Source organism: Anopheles coluzzii, chromosome 3, assembly GCF_943734685.1.
Source record: "Anopheles coluzzii chromosome 3, AcolN3, whole genome shotgun sequence".
Classification (NCBI taxonomy): Eukaryota; Metazoa; Arthropoda; class Insecta; order Diptera; family Culicidae; genus Anopheles; species Anopheles coluzzii.
The window spans coordinates 1,900,000-1,922,208 of record NC_064671.1 but is presented as its reverse complement, the minus strand read 5'-3'; the positions used below and the strand labels follow the sequence as shown (position 1 = coordinate 1,922,208).

Genomic DNA, 22,209 nt, shown 5'->3' with positions numbered 1-22,209 from the left:
GCGAGGATGTTGAATATCTCGTCACCAACGAACAAAAAAGCTCACAATAAACATTGGACACTGAAATTACCATCATCGCCACCGCCACTATGACAGCTCGTGATTTCTTTCGGTAGCATTTCCGTCATTTCCATTTTCACTTACAGACGCACCACGCCACGCATTCTCCGGCTTAAAGCTACTCTCACGGGTCTCTCTCCCCCCCCAAGGAGAAGTGCCGCAGGTGTCGAATGCGATGGGAAAAGTGACAGTGACTTAGCCTTTTTTGTTTTCGGGGTAACTTTGTCGTCACTTCCGACCGCTATAAGCGAACACCCAAAACCACTGTGTGTCTTACGGTTTTACGACTGACGTGGTAGTGGCGCCAGGAAAGAGGGGAGCTAGCAGCCCGACGAACCATTTGCATTAATTCATGCATCCGCCATCCAGCCGGACGATGTAACGCAGGCCCTCACTCTAACTGGCTACCCCATGCCATTATCTGCAGCGATGAGATTGTGAGTTTTACGAGCAAACGGAATCGGCAACGTCGAGTTTGGCTTGCGTTTGTTTCGGGCCGTGCGTTTTTTGTTAAACATTCGGAATGAATATTTTACGTTTATCTCAATTAGATGTCGGCGCTTTTCTTCCTCTCTTTTCTCGGAAGCCGATTGTGCGTCCGAGTGACACAATCCAACGCACCCGGCTCGGCTGATGATGTTATGCCGTTTTCGCTGTCGATGACGCTACTTGGACTTTCTTCGAATCGGGCTGAATGTTTCGTCTGCGTAGACATGCTCGGTGCGAGATATGAGTGATATCATTTCCGGCCCATGTAATGGCCGTCTGAGTTTCGGAGACTGTCGTAAGAAAGTGATCGTCCACGACGGGAGCTCTCCACGTGAGCCTGGGAAATATCCACCAACTGCAGCAGCTTAGTGAGAACACTGTTTCTAGACACTATTATGCATGCTTCGGAGGCTTCAGCTATAATCCCCTACATTAGCCACAGTTCAAACGTTCGCACAGATTAACGATGGCTTGCGGGGTCGAGTCGACCTACAACCTCAACTCCTTCAGCTGCCTGCAAACAACACCAACAGGTTTGACCCTTTCCGACACACCATACAACTATCGATTTTGTATGCCATTTGGCGGCTTTATTTTGTTGCTACTTGCCTTCCCTAACAAGTAGCTCGTTTGAGACGCTGTGCAACATACTTGCGGCTGGGGAATTGACCGTGAGAAAATGGCTTTCCGGCCGGGTGATCAGAATATACTGAACTGCGAGCGACAGTAAGAAGCAGTAGAAGTAAAAAACAACAACCATACACACACACATACCATCCAAATGGAGCCCATTCGATGCAGTTCATCAAATCATACACGCGAAAAGGACTGGTTTTAATGATGCACCTGCACCCCGTCGATGCAAGTAGCAAGCTAGTAGCTCCGTCGACACTGCCACCGCCGTTCGGACAACATTCCTGACGCTGTAAACACGCGAGAAGAATTACTAGGTTCACACGAATCTTGACACCGGGCGTCTTGAGGTACTCCGCACCGTACTCGCTAAGAACTCCATTACGGGGTGCCGGTGCCTGCATGCATTCCAGTGAGTGTGTGGCAATATACGCCACCGCAGGGGTGCGCTGACTGTGGTTTAGATTCGTTGCGAAGGGCATGCGGGAGCACGGATACACGGACCGTGTTTCGAAATTGACCGAGCGATCACCGACCAACCAACCAGCGGTTCAATCAAATTAGCTACCGTGGCCACACTGTCGCTCTCCCTCGTTGCGAGGCAATATTTTTATGGTTCCCATTTAAGCGCACGTTTGCATTTGACACGCTGGACGTAAAGTGCTCTCGTTTCTGGGTCAACTTCATCCGGTGACCGAGAGAGACACACACACACACAGGGTGACCAATTTCAGCAAAGCGAGACGACCTGGACAAGTCTCCTAAACACCCATTGCACACCAACGTGCAGTGCATCTTTCGGTGCATGTAATTATCAATCGATCCAACACAATTCATTCACCCTGCCGCAAGAAGAGGAGTTTACCACTCGGCACTCGATAATAAGCGGGCTATTGGTGTTTGTGGTGCTGTTGCTGCTGCGCCTCAAAACCACCACGGACGGCATGAACACACAGTCCGTGGCAAGCTTTAAACGCGCGAGCCTGAACCGCACACACCACAATCGAGCAAAACGGACCATTGTTGTGGTTCGAACGTTCGGTCGATTAGGGCTGGAAATTGATTATGGTCGTTAATCGAAAAGTGGCCGTGATCAGTTTAGTCCAAGCGCACGGTTCAGTGGCGCTGGACACGGGAAAACGGGGAAACAAGCTCATTAACAGGGTTGCTGCTCTCCGGCTGCACTGTCTTCAGGCACGGTAATTGAATCGTCCGCAAAGCTTTCGCATCGTCGCGCGCGCTCCCCAGTGATAGTTTGTGGAGGCATTATAATCTAGTTGAAGTAGGCTCGTTTAAGCGCAGTCCCCACTCTAGCTGGAGGGATTATTTCCCAGCGGAGTTTGCAATCGAGTTTCTGCTTATAATATTTCGTCTCAATTTCGTACCAGAGAGCATATCTTGGTGCTAATTATTAGCAAATATTAGCACAAGTTTGTACCACACGAATCGGACAGTTGAACAAAGGGTGCATTAACCGGGAAGAGGATTTTAAGAGGAAGAGAAGCTCTTAGCTAAAATAACTTCTGATTGCTCGTTTGTATTGTACTTGTACTCATTATATATAAAAAGCTTCCCAAAAGTAAGACTCCAGCACATAATAGCATAACTTCAAGCTAAACTTTTCATGTGGTAGCGATAGAATTGTTGTTTGAGAATATATTTCATTACTCTTTTATTCAGGAAAAATTCATCAGACATTCAATAGCAGAAACAGTTGTTGCAGAAACTATTTAATGAATCAATTCCATCGTTTTTTTATTTCTCATCCAGGCGGAACTTCTATCTTCCAGCAACAACATCCCAACCATCGCTGGTAAGTGCCGCCGTTTCACTCTTTTGTCCATCCCCGAAACATACAGCATTTACTTAACCGGCGACAAGCGCCTCACGCCCCTGCCAGCACTACAACAACTCCAATCAGTCAGCGGCAAGTCAACACAACTCGACAACTGTTCACTGTTCCGTTTCGGTCGCGACAATAATTCTGCGCTACAAGTCCGGGGCACCGCTCTTGACCGCCGCACCGGGCGGCGCCGTAATCGGAAACCAAAATTGCCAACTTGCCAGCGACAAAACAAGCAAATCGGACCACCACCCAACTGCCGTTCGGAAAGGATGCTTGGCCGTGGCGGAAACTTTGATTGATAAACTTGATGTAATCAATCAATAAAGTTTGCATTTCCCCGCAGTTCACTAAACCAACAACAACGAGTTGGTGTGGCGGGAGTTTTGGTTGATAGACCCCCCCCCCCCCCCTGCCACCCATTTTTGTTTTGTATTGAGAGTGCCAGAGTGCTGAAAACCAGTCGCGACATTGCGTTACGGCTTTATCAAACCGACCAGATTTATTTATATCGCTGTCATCATCCGTCCGCAAGCTAACGCACACTCGAGGACGATCAGGATCTTCATCGATGCGTCACCCATTCGGACACACCAAACTGAGTGGAGGATATGGTGGTCGGATTCAATTTGTGTCAGCCGTATCCTGCCCCATCTTTTCCCAACACAGGATGTTGATGGTTGAAAGCACAAGCGATTGATTTTTCATAAACTATAGGGACCAACTGCGGGGAAACAAGAGAACTCCGATCGGTGAAATGTCATCGATAACAGAGGTGCCTTGGCCATGTGCATTGATTGCACTCGCAGCAGCGTACGAGAGACTGGAGGGGAGTGAAATTAATTAAGCCGTAAAACCAAGATCGTAATGTCATCTGACCCTTACTCCACCGAGGCACGGTGACATTTGACAGTGGATGCAGCACCAAACAACAGCTGACATTTGTGGCTAAGGGACGTCCCCAGGTCAGAGCAATGACAAACACGCACCCACACACGGACGCTGCAGAAAATGTGACCCATGTCGGGCCGTTTCCTTCTTCCTTTCTTCTACCAAAATGCAATCAATGTGATTTGCGACAGTTTTAGCCACTGTCAACGACAGCTGACCCGACTTGCTACGAACGTTTGAAGTAGAGCAAGTTTAGCGTGTTTTACCCATCTACAGATTCTGTTTTGAATGTGTGTCACTTTAAAGTGTATGTTTCCAGCTGGAAGGACACGTGCGCTCGCAATAATTGACGCAACCGGGTCTTTACCGAAAGCTGTCAAGAAAACGCGCACCGACCAATGTCGAGTCCGGTGAAGCGTAATGAGGCAACTGAGCTGTACCGGAGATGCGCACACAAACACACACGGGACGGTCCCATTATTACACTTGAATGTAATCACTCACATCCACGTCTAGCTGGGATTCGACTACCTCCTTTTGCGCAACCAGCCTTGGATTGATTCGAAGAGTGTAATCGAACCGTAATAAATTCAATCGCAACTCACCCACACACACGCTCATAACCATCTCATGTTAAATGCATTTCTCTAATCTGTCCGATGGAGACGCGTGAAGATATGGCTGTCTCATGAATCCTAATATTGACTTCTAGTTCTGACGAGACTCTTCCCCCACGCTCTCTCTAACACCCGAGGGGGATTCCATGTTTTGGCGCTGGTCCAGCGGAATGGTTCTCGGTTCCATCCCTTTTCTTGTCGAACTCCCAGTTACAGCTGCCAGAAAAGCTGTCAATCATGTTACTTTCGGGTGAGAAGTTCGGTTTTCGGGGCACCCTGGGAGAAGGCCAGGGCAAAAGAAAAGAAGAAAAAAACACGCTGCCACAGGCTGGCCCACCGAGAAGCATCGATAGATGAGCGATAGTTATGCCTATTTCATGGACGATATCCAAGTAATCGGAAGAAAACGGGGCAGGAAAAAACGGCAAACAACCTAACCGGCAACACAAACGAAAGCGCGCGTGTGAAAGTGGGTGGATCCCTCGGGACCATGAATATTGGATTTTTACGACAAATAATCGAATGATTTATGGCCAAGGATGGATTGTCGGATCGGAAGGAAGCCCTCGGACGGGCGCGATTGAGATAACAAAAAGGCGTCGTTCGAAATTCCCCATTCGAATGGGGCTTTGTTTTTCTTTCCTGTTGAAGTAAAAGTATGTGTATTTTTTTGCTAGTATGTTTTCTATTGCCGTTGATGTGTGGCAAACACTGTTACTGTGTGTTACGATTTACACCGTGGGAAACAATGAAGCACAATTTTGCCCTTTTTATCGCTTCCATTTGTCAACTTTAAGACACTCCTCTGGAACGGTTGAATTGCTTTCTTGCAACCGTAATCTCATTATGCTATCGCTCCGTTCGATCCATTCGACGGTCCTTTCGGTCCTGTCCACCCTGATTGACTGGGTCACTGCAGCGTGATTACATTCGTTCCTAATTTCATGGACACACGATCGCCAAAAACGCCAAAACTTTTGATCACTTGCCAGATCGTCGCCGTGGTCCCCCCGTGGCTGGTCATTTCGAAACTCACATAAAATAAATCCTTCACTCCCTCTGTTTTTTGCACCGATCACGACACGCGTGGCACGTGTGACCGCGTGCGCGTGACGCTTATTGTGGTAGAGAATGGGTGTACCTTCGCTCCACGGCGATCGATCTAGCGGAACGCACGATGTTTCGGATCAGATTCGTGCATAAATCTTGCAGTGAGCCAACTAATCAACCGTACCAATCTCACCTGACTAGTTTGTTTTGGAATGTTGCCTAAACTACAGCGGAATGAGGTAACGAATGCTGTTTTACATTTCTAAATAACACTTAAGAGCACACTGCCTTTGAATGCAGAACAAGTCGCTTGTTTTAAGAATACTGCAGTAATTAATTTACAGACCATTATACGTCTACAAATACCCACAGTCGACCTTCATTCTTGTTATGTCTTCTCAAAGGAATATTGCCGTCCGATTGCTCCGTGTTGATAGCCGACGAGTGGTCGGTCCATTTCGACCGAACCAAAATAATTCGAACGGAGGAAAAATAACACCCCAAAATAAATAAACTGTGATCGATGATTCCGACGGCCATCGAACTGGGTGGTAAATGCCGAAAAAACTTCCCTCGTGTGGCGGAGTGAAGTGAAATGCTTCACCAAAAACCTGTCTGGGAGTGTTTTTATCGCACAAAATAAACTTCATGAATAGAAATCTTCCGCTTCTCCGTGTCTGGACGCTTCTGGGGATCGAAAATAAATGTTTTTTTGTTGTTATTTTCACTTCATACCGCAACATATGCCTCAAACACTCATATTCACATACACACACACCAGCAGTCCTTCTTGGGAGTGTTTGGTGTGCACTCCAAACTACTGAAAATGATAAACTACTGAAAAAAATCTCTATTACGGAAAAAATCGTACTTTCGATGAAAGAAAGAAGAAAATCCAATATCAATATCCATCCAAAGCATAGAACGGGGGAAAAAAGATTGGTTTTCCATGCCCAAACCCATCCGCACGCTATTGCCACTCGGGAACGACCATCTGCAGAAAGGATACGATAGGCACGAAATTTATTCATATCCTCTAAACATATGAGCGCTGGCGACAAAAATGACGATGCTCCTCCGGTGGGGGACGAAAAAAATATCATACTTATTCAATAAATGCCCACCCCAAAGTGGCTCACAAAACGACCACACTTTGGTCTGTTCAAGTAGCTCGAAAAGATGAATTTTATGCTGATATCACACTCCAACCCTTTCCCCGGGGTAGGAGCGCAACTTGAAGAAAGTGGAAAACTACATTTGCGTATACATTCACGTAAGCAGTTTTCTCCCAACAGGGGTGACAATAATAATAACAATAATTCACTCAGCCCAAGAGGAAGGAATATTCATTGCAATACCGTACCAGGACGACTGTGCGCCTCTCGGGCTCGGGATCAAGTGCACCAGCATCAGCAACAGCGAAAGTTCTGCGCAAGTAAAATCACGTTCACACGCACACGTAGGAATGCGATACGGGCATTGCACAAGTGCACGTGTGTGTCCACACACCGCCGACGCCCGCCCACCGTGAGGGTAGTTGTTGCAGTTGCAAGGAAAAACTTTTTCTATTTCGCACCGTGCACAATCAGCGCGTGTGTGCACGTGTGTGCTTAGAGTGTGTAGAATTCAAACTTCTTGCTCACCCGACGGCACGGCAAGGTTTTGGAATTCTCCTACACCGAAATATCCCTGCACAGTACTATGCCCGTCCGACAATGGTAACAGCACGAAAACGGAAAAGTGTTCGTGTTGGCTCGACAGACGCACACGGAATACTCTCTTTCTCTCTGTCTATCTCTCTGCCTCGTTCTGTCCTGCACTGTCTGGGTCCTTGCCTTCTTCGAGGCGCTAATCCTTCCACAAGCACGATCCAGCCATTCCCGTCCCCCACCCGAGGCGGATTGGATGCACTTTATCGAAGATGAGAAAAATCTTTCAACAAAGCAAACATTGGAAGTTTATCCTTCTCGTCTACAGTGGACGACGATTCGAACGTATGATGGAAAACTCTCCCAATGTGTGTGTGTGTGGGGATGGAGAAGGGGGGGAAGAAGAAATGGGAGAATGGACGCAAAATTTCATCTTTCCCGGATACAGCACAGAAGACGCTAGACACAGCCAGAGTTTCCAGTTCGCCCCCGGGGCGATGTCCCTGCGAACATTGCTTAAAACCCGGAAGTTCCTTGCACTTTGGATTTTAAGCAGCAATTGGCACCGTTCTGCCTTGCTGAGATTCATTCCCAGTGCATTTGACCGTGGGGTTGCGACGACTCTTCATGCACCCCACCCTGTGCCATGAGACATGGATTCTATTGTACGGAAGAGTTTGTCTTACCGCTCAAGGACGTCCATGTCTGAGCACTGCGAACTAGCGACTAGGATAGCAACGGAAGGCGACACTAATTTATCATGCCCAACAATCTTTTGGGCACAGCGTTTTGAGAGCGGAAAACTGGGCTCGCTTTTTGTTAGGCCAAATCCTACCATGAAATTAGCGTACCGCTTAACACGGTGTGGAACAAACCGAGACGGTGAGCAGCAGAGCCCGTATGCAACAAAGAAGAAAGCGTGTTTATCTCACACAATTACCCCCGAGGAGTCTAATCCTTGTTAACAATTCAAGACAAAACAAAGAAGAAAGGACCGGCAGAAAGAACCATCCCCCAGAAGGCAATTTTAAACATGTTGAGGAGCTTACTACAGAAAAAACTGCGCTGGTCTAACCAACCTTTAAGCGTGGGTTTCATTTACCTTTCATTAATTATTTTCTAAGCAGAACATTGTGATCCAACGACCTTGCTAGAGAGACATGCATTCCGACTCGGATGCTCTTTAGACGGGTGGATAAATCGCACTCTCCTCTGTATCGAGTGAAAGCACGCCACAAATCGGTCCCCGCTAATCGGATTAGGTTGGACAACTGCCATAACTTTGCTTCACCAACATCATCTACCGCCAGAATGCAAGGGTCGGCGCATGTGGCGTGTGGCGAGAAGTCAGGAAGGCAAACCCTGATGAGAACCGACCATTACCACCCGGTGTATACATGCGGACGGAGCGAAACGGGCAATCGCACCACAGAGAGTCATGTCGTAGCGCTTCTGAAAATTCCCACTGCATAAATCATAATTCTCATAAGTCTCCCGGCTGGAGAGCCGTCCGGGTGGGGCAGCTCGCGTTGGCCACTTATCTTCATTTACTACCGAAAGCCCCAAGCGAGGGAGAGCTTGCACCCTAAGGGGGACGTTCCCTGTTTTGCTGCCCCAAGGGTTGCGTGTTAGCTAAACGGGGCAGCCTGTGCGAGGATGATTTTGGGTAGAGGGGGGGAGTTGCTCCGCTTCTATACCTGCCAGTGTCATTCGTTAGAATTTACCAACGCATAAATGAGCTAGTGAATAAGATGAAATTTGCTCTTATTAAAAAAGGAAACTCCGGGAAACATAGCTCTGCGACCTGAACTCCTCTCCGCTCCAGCTACTAGCTCTAGCTGCCTAATGATGAAGTACAACTGCGGACGCCCGGTGGGTTCTGAGTCTGTGGCCCGCACAGTCAACGAGATAAGCAAGGTGGAAATTATTTCATTTTCGCAGCATGCTATGATACCTACCAAATGAAAAATAAACACCAAACCACCACAAACACACACACACACATACATGCAAACTCTATAAGCAGAAGAAGCGATGCATACACATGCCGAGAATAGGTTGGATAGATTTCAAAGGAACGCATGCCCGTGGGAATGCACTGATATGAGAAAGAAGCATCTATTCTCATGGTGCAAGTGCCATCCAGCATCACAGTCTCCCTCACATACCGTGCATGTCTTCTGACCACTTCCTCCTCCCTTCCATTCATAACGGTCGCCACACAAGTAGTAGATGAAGCAAAACCCCGTCCCGCTTGTAACAACTTAATGATGTCTTAAATTGTTTACATTTGCTTCGTTGACATAGATGAAGGATGAAACCCAAACCTCGTCTTCGTCTCCAAGGTAATTCCGAAAAAGGGAAAAATGTTTAAAACGATAGCATAGTGGACGCCCTTACAGCTTCAGCCGGGTGGATTAACGGGACCTTACTCTTACCACTCTCGCTAAATGATTTCGGTGCTATGTGTGTGTGTGGGGAGTTAAAATGACCGTAGATCACGGCATGATACGGAACAACGATTGGGGTTCACATGGTAAGAAAAGTGGTCCATTTTTTACTACCCAGGCACATGCTTGTCATTGAGGAAGGTCTGCGCGATGTGTTTGCTGTGCAAAGAGTTGTGCAGATTTTGTTTGCTTTTCTCCACTTCTCTGCTTATGCTCCTATAGCCTTGAATGCTTGAATGGTTCATTCAGAAGCTTCTTTCCTGTCGAACTCTACCCGTGTCCTAAGACAACAATTGGAAAGACCTTTTCCCCGATTCCTAGCGGAATCGTACAGCCTCAAGTGCAGATGCGTACACCCGTGCGGGTCGTCAATAGTAGTGTGGCTTGGGGGAATTCACTCTCTCTCAACCTCGAGCTCGCACGAGAGCACTCTCTGCTCGGCGCACTGCTAAAGTGGAGGAAAACGTAAATACGATTGAATTAGAGCTTAATTAAATTAAACAACAACTGCAACAACTGCCCCAACCATTCGCCCGCAAGGGGTGCTGCCCTGGAGTCCCACGTAAAGGACCCACCACCGTGGTGGACGGTGGTGTATCGTTCTCCTCCTTCCCCAGTGGTTGCAACGAGAACCACGGAAGACGATATTATACGCGAACGGATGGATGAGCAATTTAGAGTAGATTTGTTGCCGCAGTCGTTGTTTTATTGAAACACGCACCGCGCCTTTTCCACCATTTCAGTGCCTTCCCGCGCGAAGAAATCCACCCGTGAGTGCCCGGGAATTGGAGCATCGCATGTGGTTTTGTATTTTATAGACTGTAACACAGTTGTAATCTGCACGTGAATTGCAGCACTACCGTGTGTGTTTGTGTGTGTTCGGTGGAACTCGTGTAGTTTAAGTGAAACGATCGTACGCGGGAATGGTGGTTCATATTTTAACTGCTTTATCGGATTAGCTCCGTTTGGCCGACTATCGTTCAATTACGCTGATGATTTCTTGTTGTTTCTATGTTGCCTGAACTTTTTCTTTATCTCGCATGCATTCGTGGCTCTTCTGCAAAAGTGAACTGAAATTATGAGCACGCTGGTGCCGACGATGATGATGATGGATATAGTTGGAAAGAGATACACCCAGCAGGTAGTTGATAGTTTTTATCATTATTTTCCACCGATACGTACGGTAGTTTCGAAATTGCATCTCGGAGCCGCTTTTAGTAGCGTGCGCAACCGGAAAAACGGAACTTGCGCACAAGAAGCGGCTATTTTCGTGGCTGTTTTTTACACGTTACGTGGAGAAACAAATGCGAGAGCCACAAATGGGTGCAACAAATCAAGGTCAGGCGTGAAGATTGCTTTTAGTTTTCGGTGTTTCTCTTTAGTGGGATTTATGTGTGCTGCAAATGGTTCTTTAGTTATGGCCATTGTGATAAGTTTTTTAAAGCATTGCATTTATTTAAATCAACATACATAAAATTTTGATTGGATTTAAACAGAGAATTGATGTCTTTCCTCAGGCTAAAGATTGCAAAACACACACACCAATTAAGCCACGAAAACAATTATCTAATAAAACACCCGCATCTACCTCATTCCCTAATTTACATCCACGCTTGTCGTCAAACGCCGCCTGACAGTTCCCCCCGCACAGTCAGATTGGTCGAAAGTGAAGCAGTCAATCAAGCTGCTAGGCTACCTGTTCTCCCTCAGCGATCGTAGTCCGGGCAACACAGGCGAAAGAAAAATGCCCCTCGCCGGCGAGTAGATTGTCACGATTTTTCGTCGTGCCTTAATTAGATCGCGCTTCTCCGGTGACCCGATTGTCTGGCTGGTTTATTATACAGCTCACCCGCACACCTTCTGTTGAGTCACCTCTGACGAGATTTGCCTTTTCCACTTGCCGGTCCAACCCTTCCCTCACAGCTGGTTCGTTCATTTCTTCAGCAACACGGTGAACCAATTTCCCACACAGTATATTATGGAATGAAAAGGGAGAAAAAATCCCACCCACCAAAAAAACGGCGGTCTTGAACGCTTTGTTTACATTCTTTTTTTTTTATTATACGCCGATATTTTTTGCCTTTACTGTGCGAGTTGATCGTCCTAAGTGACAGCGTAAAATGGTCCCAAAACCGGTTGTGTTGTTGTGACGACCATCAAGTTCTACTATGTCTCGGTGTGTCGTCGGCTTGTGGTTCACCATTCACAACCATAAATTCTTCGCACCATTCGCATCGCCACCCATCCCCAACCCACACCACGGCCAGCTAGTTGCATAGTGACACCATTGTCTATCATAATCTTTGCAGTTACGCAAGGCGTGCAAAGATTTCGGGCTGCTGATGCTGCTGGTGTTGCAGATTTGCCTTTCGTTTGCTCGGTTTGTCCCATAAAATATGATAAATAACGCTCAGACCGTCGACCAGCGATAGAATGTTTGTCCAAAGAGTTTGACGGTTGCCGTGGGCCCTGTGATGGACAAGCAGTTGCTGCTGCACAGGTGGGTCAAGAGTGTTTTGCAGGTCGTCTTCTGCGGTAAGTCCGCCCGAAAACTCCCACGATGCTCCACACCACAATGGCGGCAAGCGGCGGATAACAAGCGTGCTTTATGCCATCCCAACGACGAACGTGCGACAAAGAAGGTGAAAATGGGTGTAAAATAATAGGTTGCGGTAAAAGGTAGAGGGACACAAAAAAGACACTGCGCCACCCATATTCAGCTAAAACACCACGACCGACCACCCATATCGCTTTTGTGGGTGATGATGATGATGTTGCAATTATTCAAATCTTGGTTTCCCACCGTTTTATGTTGCGTTGCAAAATCGGAATTTTATGCTTCGTCCATCATTGGCAATGCAGCTACCTTTTTTCTCGTGATTTAATTTACGCGAAAGGAAGAGGGCCAAAAAGTGAAAGGAGACGGCCTGAAGTGAGGAATTAATTTTGCCATTTGTGAATAGAACAAAACGGTTGTAATCCAACGTTTATGTAACAAAAGTTAGCGCTTAGGACCAAAAGGTACGAAAAAAACACCTTCTCTATGCTCTTCCCTTAAAACATCAAGCACCATTTGCCAAAAACAAGACTCACTCTTCTATGAAGCACTTCGGAAAATAAATAAATACAAAGCACATGCCCGCAGACACATTGATTGCTGCAGTTCCCGGGCAAACGGGGATTTATCTTAACATTCCAATTGCTCGCTTTATGCTGCCGGGAAGCACCATGATGTTTGGAGAGTTTCACTACGAGCAACATCCGTGCCGAAAACATAACCCTCCCCCCATTGAAGCACGGTCCCTTGAAAAGGAAGTCCGCTATAAAGCGAAAAGAAGGACATACTTGTGTTTGCAATTTCGGCATCAGTGGATTTGCCTGCTGCTTGCGCCGGCAGTTCTGTTCAGTGGCAGCGCGCAACGTTCGGTGATTACGAAAAATGTTGCCCATTTGGCGCACACGATGCACAGGGTGAAATAATCCCAACCCAATGCAAAGAACCTGCAGCTGAATGAAGCGGAGCAAATGTTTTTAAATCAACTCCCCGAGCCTGGGGGAAGTGGAAAATGAGAACTAATTTTTGACCGTCGTAAGCTCATCCTGGAGCAGCTGCTAGAGCCAGAGGTAGGACGGTAAAAGAGGGGTTAAAGATAAACGATCCGCTCGGTGCATCAAATATTTCTTCCCAAGTGTTTCCGATTCAGTGGCGATTTAACTTCGTTCGAGCCCCTTTCGAGTCCTTGCACTTCCAAGTTTCTTGCATTCAGCGACATTAAGTAGGGTAAGTCGTACGAGGATGAGAAGTGGCGCAACGAAAAACTCCAGCAAGCGGAAAATAAGGAAATCTTGGTGCATCGTTTCCTCCACTTTTAATCGATCCTGAATGGCGGAAAAGATCGACCAAAGGCTAAGGCATAGCTAACAGCAACAAAAAAACTTCTATCAAGAGGTAAATCGGTCGATAAAAGAAAGGGCAAAGAACGACCACTCGGAAAAGCGGATGCAGTCCTGAAAGCGTGGGCACTTTTCCTTCTCCGTGACATGCATAGTCAAGGGCCAATTAATTCAATTGAAGGTATTCATCTATTTGAGTTCCAGCGATCGGGCACCGTTGCTGAAGAGGTAATAGATGTGCCGGAACTGCCTTTTATGCACGTTCATTATAGCGATCTGCCTTTGACTTTTCGCTTGTGTAATTTCGAGCAAATTGTACGCCAAGTGAGGCCGGGCCAGTTGATCTGGAGAATCATTGGAACAGATTGATTGAGTAGAAAGGAAATTCCTGGGTATTGCACGAATAGCTCCTGTGAACTTCACAGAAAAAAGAAAATAGTTTCTACAACAAATTCTGAACTCTAATAGAATGCAGCTTCACCTTAATCTTCACTTTTGAACGTATTGCAATATGCAAAGCAATAATTCTTTATCCAAGGAGAGTATTTACTGACCCAGTGGCCGAGAATGATGACAGAGCTATCTGTTTGGAGAAATGAATCGTTTGCTAGCGTTGGAAAACGGTAGACTAAAAGCATCATAGCATCTTCCAGCTGCACTGGACTGCGAAGCAAGTGCCCACGAACAGTTTAATAGCACCAACCGGTTGGAAATAAATCCATCCAACCATTCACCAGACGCTGCCAGTGGTGCAGAAAATACCGCAACGAGCGTGTGGCGTATGGCGCGTGGAAAAGCTTCATGATAACAAACGCGTCATCGCGTCGGTGAAATAGTCTAAGCGCACCGCAACGGAAAAAGGCGATATAAAACACACACACACACACACACACCGATGGTTGGGGCAAAAGAAACAAAGCAAATCGGTATCGGAGGCTCCCCATCTTGTCCGCAGGAAAATGGCCGATTGGAAAATTGTACACTCTAGGTAGGGCGAAAAAGCGGGAAAGCTGAAAATACAAATAACCGATGACGATGTTTATACGCGCGTTGTTTTTATTTTTCAACGGCCTTTGCAGCTCTGCAGCCAATCGTCTTGCCAGCCATGTCTGGAGGCTGCAAAAATGAAACAAAACAATCACACGCACCCGCACACATTCGGAGGAGCGTGTATGAAAGTTTGTTGTTTTTATTCCCTTGACCATTTTGCGGTATCTCTCCAGGGGAAACTGTAATAAAAACAAAAAACCCACACACACAAACCCGCCGTTATCTTAATGCTTAATGGCAGAGGTCCTTCGCTTAAGCGGGAAAGCGGGATTCTTACCGGAAGCCACGCGTCGTAGCATGCAACGCGACCGAGAATGCTGCACATTCTGCTTTGTTCGCACATTGCCATCGATAGCGTGCGGCAAAACCACGCCAAAACCGTCATAAAGTTGCGTCCAATAACGGTGGCAGAGGAAGATTAAACGAGCTGCCCTCGGTGACTTGCCGATGGAATCGTGTGCCTTTCATCCGATAAACATCTTTTTGCCTCCTGGTGGCCATTTTTCTGCATTCGCCCTCCCACCGCAACCGAGCAGCCGGGACACAGAGAGGCTGCAGCTACTTTGCAACGCTACTACAATGATAAGAATCGTTCCCAAATTCCCTTCAGCAATACATTCATGTTTAGGGTGTTTTTTGTTCGGCGAAGACCTGTGCAATACATCTTCACTCCAGTCGCGATGGCTCGGAAGATTGGAAAAGTGAACTGATTTCTAAATTATTTCCCACACACACACACACAAACACACAAGCTTACCCACCGGACACCATCCAATTTACGGCGCTTGCGATGCTAAGCTTTGCTGATCGCATCACGTACGGCGAGAAACCCCCGTGTCAGGATCAACACCACTTGCTGACCCGCACAGCCAGTTTCCCACTGGATCATCATTTTCTGTGCAATCATCACCGTCATCAGGCAGCCGGAACGTTACGTTGCGTTTGGCTTTTAAACTCATCGCTCCAGCTCTTTGTGTACGTCACCTTTTTACATCAACAACACGTACGCGCACACACCTCCCAGGATATCCCGGCCAGAGTTGCAGATCTTACGGATTTGCAAGGTTTACCACCTGCAGCAGCTTCTTTGCCTCCTTTGCCAGGTGAACAATGTCACGACCTGAGCGTTGCACTGCAAGCCAACCGACCGTGTGTAACTGGATTTCCGCACGGATTCCACGAGCTTCACAATCCTGGGCACGGCGCCAATCGTTTCCTTTTCTTCATATAGCAGTCAACCTGCCGGCATTCTTCCGTCGGCAGTCGACATTTCGGAGCTTTGTGGGGCATACCCGCATACCGGAAAACGGGCGGGGGAGGACATGGGATGTAAAATTCTAAAATTACATCCGAAAGCGGAGGTGTGTTACGTAGCAAGGAACGACGGCTACAACGACATCCAGAAAAAAAAATCCAACCTGCATGGTGGTGTTGCAGGTGTTCATGGTACGTCATCTCCAAGGGAGCGTACCGTTTTGCACGCCGAACGCGGGTGTTTTACCCATGTACAACCGGCGGCCGGATGTTTTGTGCTTGATAAACCGGGCATCCCGCCCTTCCCAACATCACCCCAGCGCACTCCCTTTGGTACGCTAAAAGGATGCCAAATTTGGTACACGGGTTTCCGGGTCTTTGCCACCGTGGCAGGATGCTTCAAGTGTGCTCTCTGGCTGGGAAGGAGAAGCGTGCGCTAGCCCATTGGGTGAATCGAGTGTGACACTGTGCCTGTGTAGAGGCAAATAATGCGCGATAATTCCACCATAAGATAGGAGAAGCTACGACTTAAAAGGATATTGAGGCTGAGAGGTTGAACGCGTGCAGAAGCCGGATGCCGCTAATTTGCAAAACCGTGGCAGTATTTTACACGCAAAACGCACGGAAAGGGGTAGCTGCAGGAGATTGTATTAAGATCGATAAAGTGTTTAACGTTTGTAATGGCAGTGCGTAAAGATTCAGAGATACGGAAAACATAAATGAACCAATAAATGGATGAATAAAAAGGGTTCCCTGTCTTCTTTACATTAATATGTCATACAAACTATGGTTTAATTGTGATTACGATGAGATCATGGTAAACTTTCCATAAGCATTATGATGCAGCTTCATCATTACGAATTCAAACAATAATCTCTTTCAGCCTCGTCACATCGAGGTACCATTTTCTGGTTAGCTCAGAAATTGATACGACCACTCAGGCTATGTACGACGAAATTGCAAAATTGCAAAAATGTGAATCGATACGAAAGTACAAAGGACCCCCGACACAGCGAACACACCATTCTACGGCACGACGTCAATATTAGCTTTCGATTGCGCATTGTTCCCAAACGTACGCAGCAAGCGGTACGTTTTGCATTAATAATAATTGATGAACGATAAATCGGATTCGGAATTTAGCCGCTTCCGGTGTGCTGGTGGGCCTGGTGGGCTAAAACAACGCTTGCTAACACGTGTTACGGTGCAATGATTCAGTGTGCAGTGCTTGAAAACCGATCACAAAATCCTGTCGTTCAATTTATGATCGTCTCGTGGGGTTGGGATGGGATTTTGAAAAAGTGGTTTCCACCGAACCGAACAGCACCCCTGTGAGGCATCATTCGAGTGGGCTTGCTTGTATCGATAATCCGGTCAAACATAATCAACGGTTGGCTTTCTGTGCTCTTGTGAAATCTGACACAGCGAACGAACGAACGAACGAAACGAACCAATGTTCGATGAACGCTGCAATCCAGCAGCAACAAAAAAGTGAAGCCAAAACCTAATGTGTGTTTTCACACAAAAGCACAACGCCGCACAACCGCCCGAGCCTGTGGACGGTGTGCAAGCAAAACATTCCCAACCCCAGAAGTTATGACTAGAGACATCGGCCAAAACATACATTCTTCCTTCCATCGCCAAACAAAGGATCACAATCGATCGGCTTCGGGATCTGCCCGGTTCTGATAAAGATATTTAAATCAATTTGCTGCTCTGCCAACAGCAAACCCACAATTTGTCGTTCACTATTCCGTTCAAAATTCGCCGGAAATGAAGTACCCTCTATTTTGTTGGTTCCAAAACCACCCAAAAAGCACCCATTCACAGCCAAGGCGAAATAAACTCTAACGAACGGGCATCAAACCAAAAAAAAAACACAGCTGTTCTAAAACTTGCATTGTGTGCTATGCAATTTACGCCCCTCCCAAAATGGCCAAAACGCGCGCCAACATAAGCAGCACAGTGCCCATTCAAAGCAAATTGATAAACCTCTGGCTGATGGCTAGCGGCCAAGATCAGTTTCAAGGGCAGTGTGTTTAGTGTCAGCATGTCATCGAACATTATGCTTCGCTAATAGGGTCGATCCGGTCGATGACATGGATGCACCAGCTGGAGATAATTATGGCCAAGGCTGCATAAGGGTGGCTTATGGCAAAAAACGAACGAGCGAAAGCATTATAAATCTATGCTTTTTTTCTCTGCACTTCATTAAATTAAACAATCCGCATTAGTTAGCAAAGGGACGTGTACTAATAAGTCGCTTGTTTAGGCGTTTCTGTTTTATGAATATAATTAAATTGCAGCCACTCATATCCCTTTTCCAAACGCCTACCGGCAATTAATTCGTTTTAATTATTCTTTTATTGCAGAATTGACTCTCCACCGAGCGAGCACGAGCCGTGAGTAGCAGCTTATTAAATTATAGCTTATCAATGCGCTTCATAATCCTACTCTCCGTAGCAAACTGTAATTAGTAGCGCTCCAATAATTAAAACACACCATACAATGCATTGATACAACAACGCGGATCCTCTCCGTCTCCCACTGAGACTGGAGTTATAATTCCACGAACAGTACAATACAAGCCCTCACTATCCGTTTGTGTGTGAATATTCATACACGAACCATGTTTAACAAATTTGTCAATTTTCCACCGGCTTCACTAAACCGAACCGCCGCTCGTCCCACCGCACGCTGGTCGTGCCTTTCCAGGTGCAGACCATTTCAAGCATAAAAGTGGACAATTCGATAGTTAGTCTGTGGGTTTGTGTGTGCGTGTGTGTGTGTGTGGGCCCTATTTCGGGGAAATTGTATCGGACGCATCTCGTTTTCCTAACTGATAACCCCCCGGTACGGGACACACATACACACACCCCGATCTTGCATTATCCAATATGGACGTCCCGCAGCTCCCGCTCTCCCATTCTATTGCCCCGGCGACAAAATGGCGTAAAACGAATGTGCAGCAGAATTAGCATATTTATGGAATCACATGAATGTCGGGCAAATGTTGTGTTTTCCCTCTGTTTATATTTCGCCATATCCTTTCCCCACCGTACCTAGTCTGGAGTGCAGGAGGAGAAAGAGAGAAAGAGAGAGGGGTAAGTTCTCCTTTTTGCGTGTTTGGCTTGTTTGCCAGCGCTTACCCTTGGACGGCTTTGTCACTAGCGCTGTTTCCGGTTTTGGGTAGTTTTGGATTTTTTATGCAGCTTCCCCTGTCCCCGTTTGCCGTTGTTATCCTTTTCTCGCTCTCACATGCACACCCAACACACAATACACACAAATTCACCAAGTGACCAAGTGCGTCCCTGGTAGTACGCTACGGAGAGAGCCAGCAGCAGGAAAACCTGCCATAATTGATTCATGACACTTTTGTAATTCAATATTAATATGCACACACAGCACCGTGCCCACACACACACACACACACTCGCCAACCCCCTATTTTTCTATCTCTCTCTCTCTCTCTCTCTCTCTTGGGGGAGTTTTGCCACGAGCACCCCAGTTTCGGATTTCGCGGGTTTTGGCAAAATGGTGCTGCTTTTAAAATTCCAGCTTCGCCTTCGCTCCCACCAAAACCCCGGGGGCAAGCACTTGAACAAGTGGGAGAGAGGAGGATCCATCTGCAGCCGTCCAGTGGCAAATATCCGAACCGAAATGTATACCGCTTCTCTCTCTGCTCGGGGGGTCTCGTTGGTGTGCACCAATCCAACGCACGGTACCCACTAAATCATTGCCCTACTCGCTGCCACGGATGGTTCGTCGAGATGCAGCGATATTTACGATATAATCTGCATAAAGCGAGCATACCGTATCTGCACCGTACTTTCCCCCTATTTTGGATGGCAAGAACAAATGGCACCCGAGCGGACTGGGCAAGCTTAACAAGTCTTACAGGCGCATACAAATGGCGAAAATGGTTTCTCCAAACGATGGTTGTGTGTTTAATTTTTGAACACAAGAGCGCATGGAACGAAGAGGGAATGTCTTATTCGCCTTTTCTCGTTCCCGCTCGTTACTGCTCTAAAACTCGTGAAATAAATAATCCAGGCGAAATTCACCCAAAGATAGACATTCTGCAATTGTCAGCGTTTTGCTCGGCCGATCGATCAAGTAATTATAGCACAATTAGCGATTCTTCCTTCAGGGAGAAAGCAAATCAGTGCCCGCGAATCAATAGCCCTGCCCTAGATCGGAGAAGAAAATCATCGGGCAGGGAAAGGCAGAAGCAAAAACAAGGGAAAAAGGGAAAGCCCTGCGAGCGCCAATAAATAGTCTATTGTTTTGGGGTATTTCCGCTTTGTAGACTGGCGAATTTGAATTTACGGAATTCAATTAACTTCCGCTTACGCCGCGGAATGAACCTTTATTGCTGATGATGATTTTACGCCTTTCGGTAGAGTTGAAATTGTTTTCTTTTTATTCTTCAGCAGAAGGAACACGGAAAGAATGTACAAAAAAACAGTCTCTACTCACACTCTTGCATATTTAGAAATAAGTTAGATTAATTTCGATCGGAAGTGATCCATTTTCATGAAACCATTCCCGGCCCAAAGCCAGAGAGACTAATAATAAAGTTTTCTTTTCGATTTTGTTCATGCTCATAAACCTGCTCCTGCACTAAAAAGCTATCGTCATAGCTCGTGACAGTGAAAGATAAACACGAATACATCCATAAATAAGCGGTAAAGCATACATTTTTCAGCATTCAATTCAATTCGTATGCGGTTTTTGCTCCTATGTAAATTATGAATACGCCACATATCGAACCGTTGCATGATTTAAGAGAAACAAACGAAACCTGAAAAGCATACCGAAAATGGCAAACGTACCCTTCTTCTTCCTTCCGCTCACCCCAACACCACGAGTCATATCGATCATACGAACAGACACACAGACCCGTGCAACGAACGCCTCAAATGCCTCAGCAGCCGCACACCCACGGAAGTGTGCATTCATGCGTGCAGTTTTTCACGACGACTGTTCGCGTCCCAGCGCTGGTTCATCTTTCGTGCAGCATCGTGGAATGAAAAGCAGCACCCACCCTTAGATTACGAAAAAAAAACATTGATCACACCGGACCATGCGATTGATTCATTGCGCTTTCTCCTTCACTCTGGGTGTGTGTGTGTGTGTGTGTGTGGGGGGGGGGGGGAGGAATGGATGCCTTTGGAGCATTTCGTGAGTTGTAAAAATAAATTTCCCATTTCACCACGTTTCCCGTGCTACTGCTGCCGCCAGCCTGCCAGTTATCCATCATTTCGATCCAAAAAATCGTTCCGTGTGAAGGGCTTGTCGTATTTTTTTCTCCCCTTTCCCCCTTCACTTGCTCTCGTTCTGTGTGCCGCGGATGAGAGCGTCACGATAATCCGATATCACAGCCGAAACAGTAGAAAGCCCAACCCAGAAGGGAGCCGGTGGAGAAGCCGGTCGGTGGCTAAAATCATCCAACTGAGCAGAACCGATAGCGCGCACCACGCCTAGGCCCGCCCCAGGGAGTGAGAAAAGGAAATAAAAATCTTTTGGAAATGTGAAATTTTCCGGTGATTAAAATTATATTGCACTAGAAGGCATTGGGAAAACAACACACACAAAAACCCGAAAGCCCCGAAAAACTGCCGGAAGCACAAGGGGCTTAAGACATTTTTTCCGCATTTCAGTCGCTTTTGCTTTCTTTCGGTGTCGGAGACGGACGGTGACGGAGTATGGCTTGAGATGCCTTCGTCACATCTCACGCGGAATGAGCTGATGTTCGTCGGCCACTTCCGCGGGCGGGGAAAAGTGTTTCGGCGTGGCGAAGAACGAAATAAATTGATTCATTTCGATTGGATGAACACCTTTTCGATTGCCTTTCCGTGTGTAGAGCGGTCCATGCTCTACCAGAAAAATCATCCATTTTAAACACACACACACAGCAGATAGTGCAGCAAAAAATGCAAAAAGATAGAAGTGAAATGGATCATCCGGCAGGCACTGGTGCATTGCCGGTTGCAACGGTTCTTAATCAAAGAGTTGCACTTTCGTGAATAGGGATGCCACGCGAGATGAAAAGTGGCGCTCCCATTCTCGTTTTCCCATCTAAAAAGCACACTTACGGTTAGTCCAGAAGGAAGTTTTAAAGTTGCTTATCGGAAACATACCTGCAAGGAGAGAAAAGAAAGAGAAAAAACTCAATTAACTCAAGAGACAGCCAAACCCCTTTCAACAACTCAAACAAAAACGCATTAAAATTGAGAACCTATCTTCCAAAGGATAAGAATTTTCTATTTTTAAATTATGATAAGCAATCATCTGTTGAAACTGACGGCTTACCTGTTCAAAGCACT

At 46.7% G+C, this 22,209-nt stretch overlaps 2 protein-coding genes across 9 annotated transcripts in view; one reads left to right on the top strand and one right to left on the bottom strand.

The window, feature by feature from the left end:
* The window catches only part of LOC120959453 (rab3 GTPase-activating protein catalytic subunit), a 113,540-nt gene that overhangs the window by 51,302 nt on the left and 40,029 nt on the right, over positions 1-22,209 (bottom strand). The window lies entirely within an intron of this gene.
* LOC120959451 (leucine-rich repeat and fibronectin type-III domain-containing protein 3) overlaps positions 1-22,209 on the top strand; it is a 104,762-nt gene that overhangs the window by 44,186 nt on the left and 38,367 nt on the right. For 6 of the 8 annotated variants that reach the window (XM_049608874.1, XM_049608881.1, XM_049608880.1 and 3 more), the window contains exons 2-3: positions 2,953-2,995; positions 18,253-18,282. The gene's annotated coding sequence lies outside the window, so the exon portion shown is untranslated. The remainder of the gene's footprint in view (positions 1-2,952; positions 2,996-18,252; positions 18,283-22,209) is intronic. The other 2 variants (XM_049608876.1, XM_049608877.1) reach the window with 1 other exon arrangement.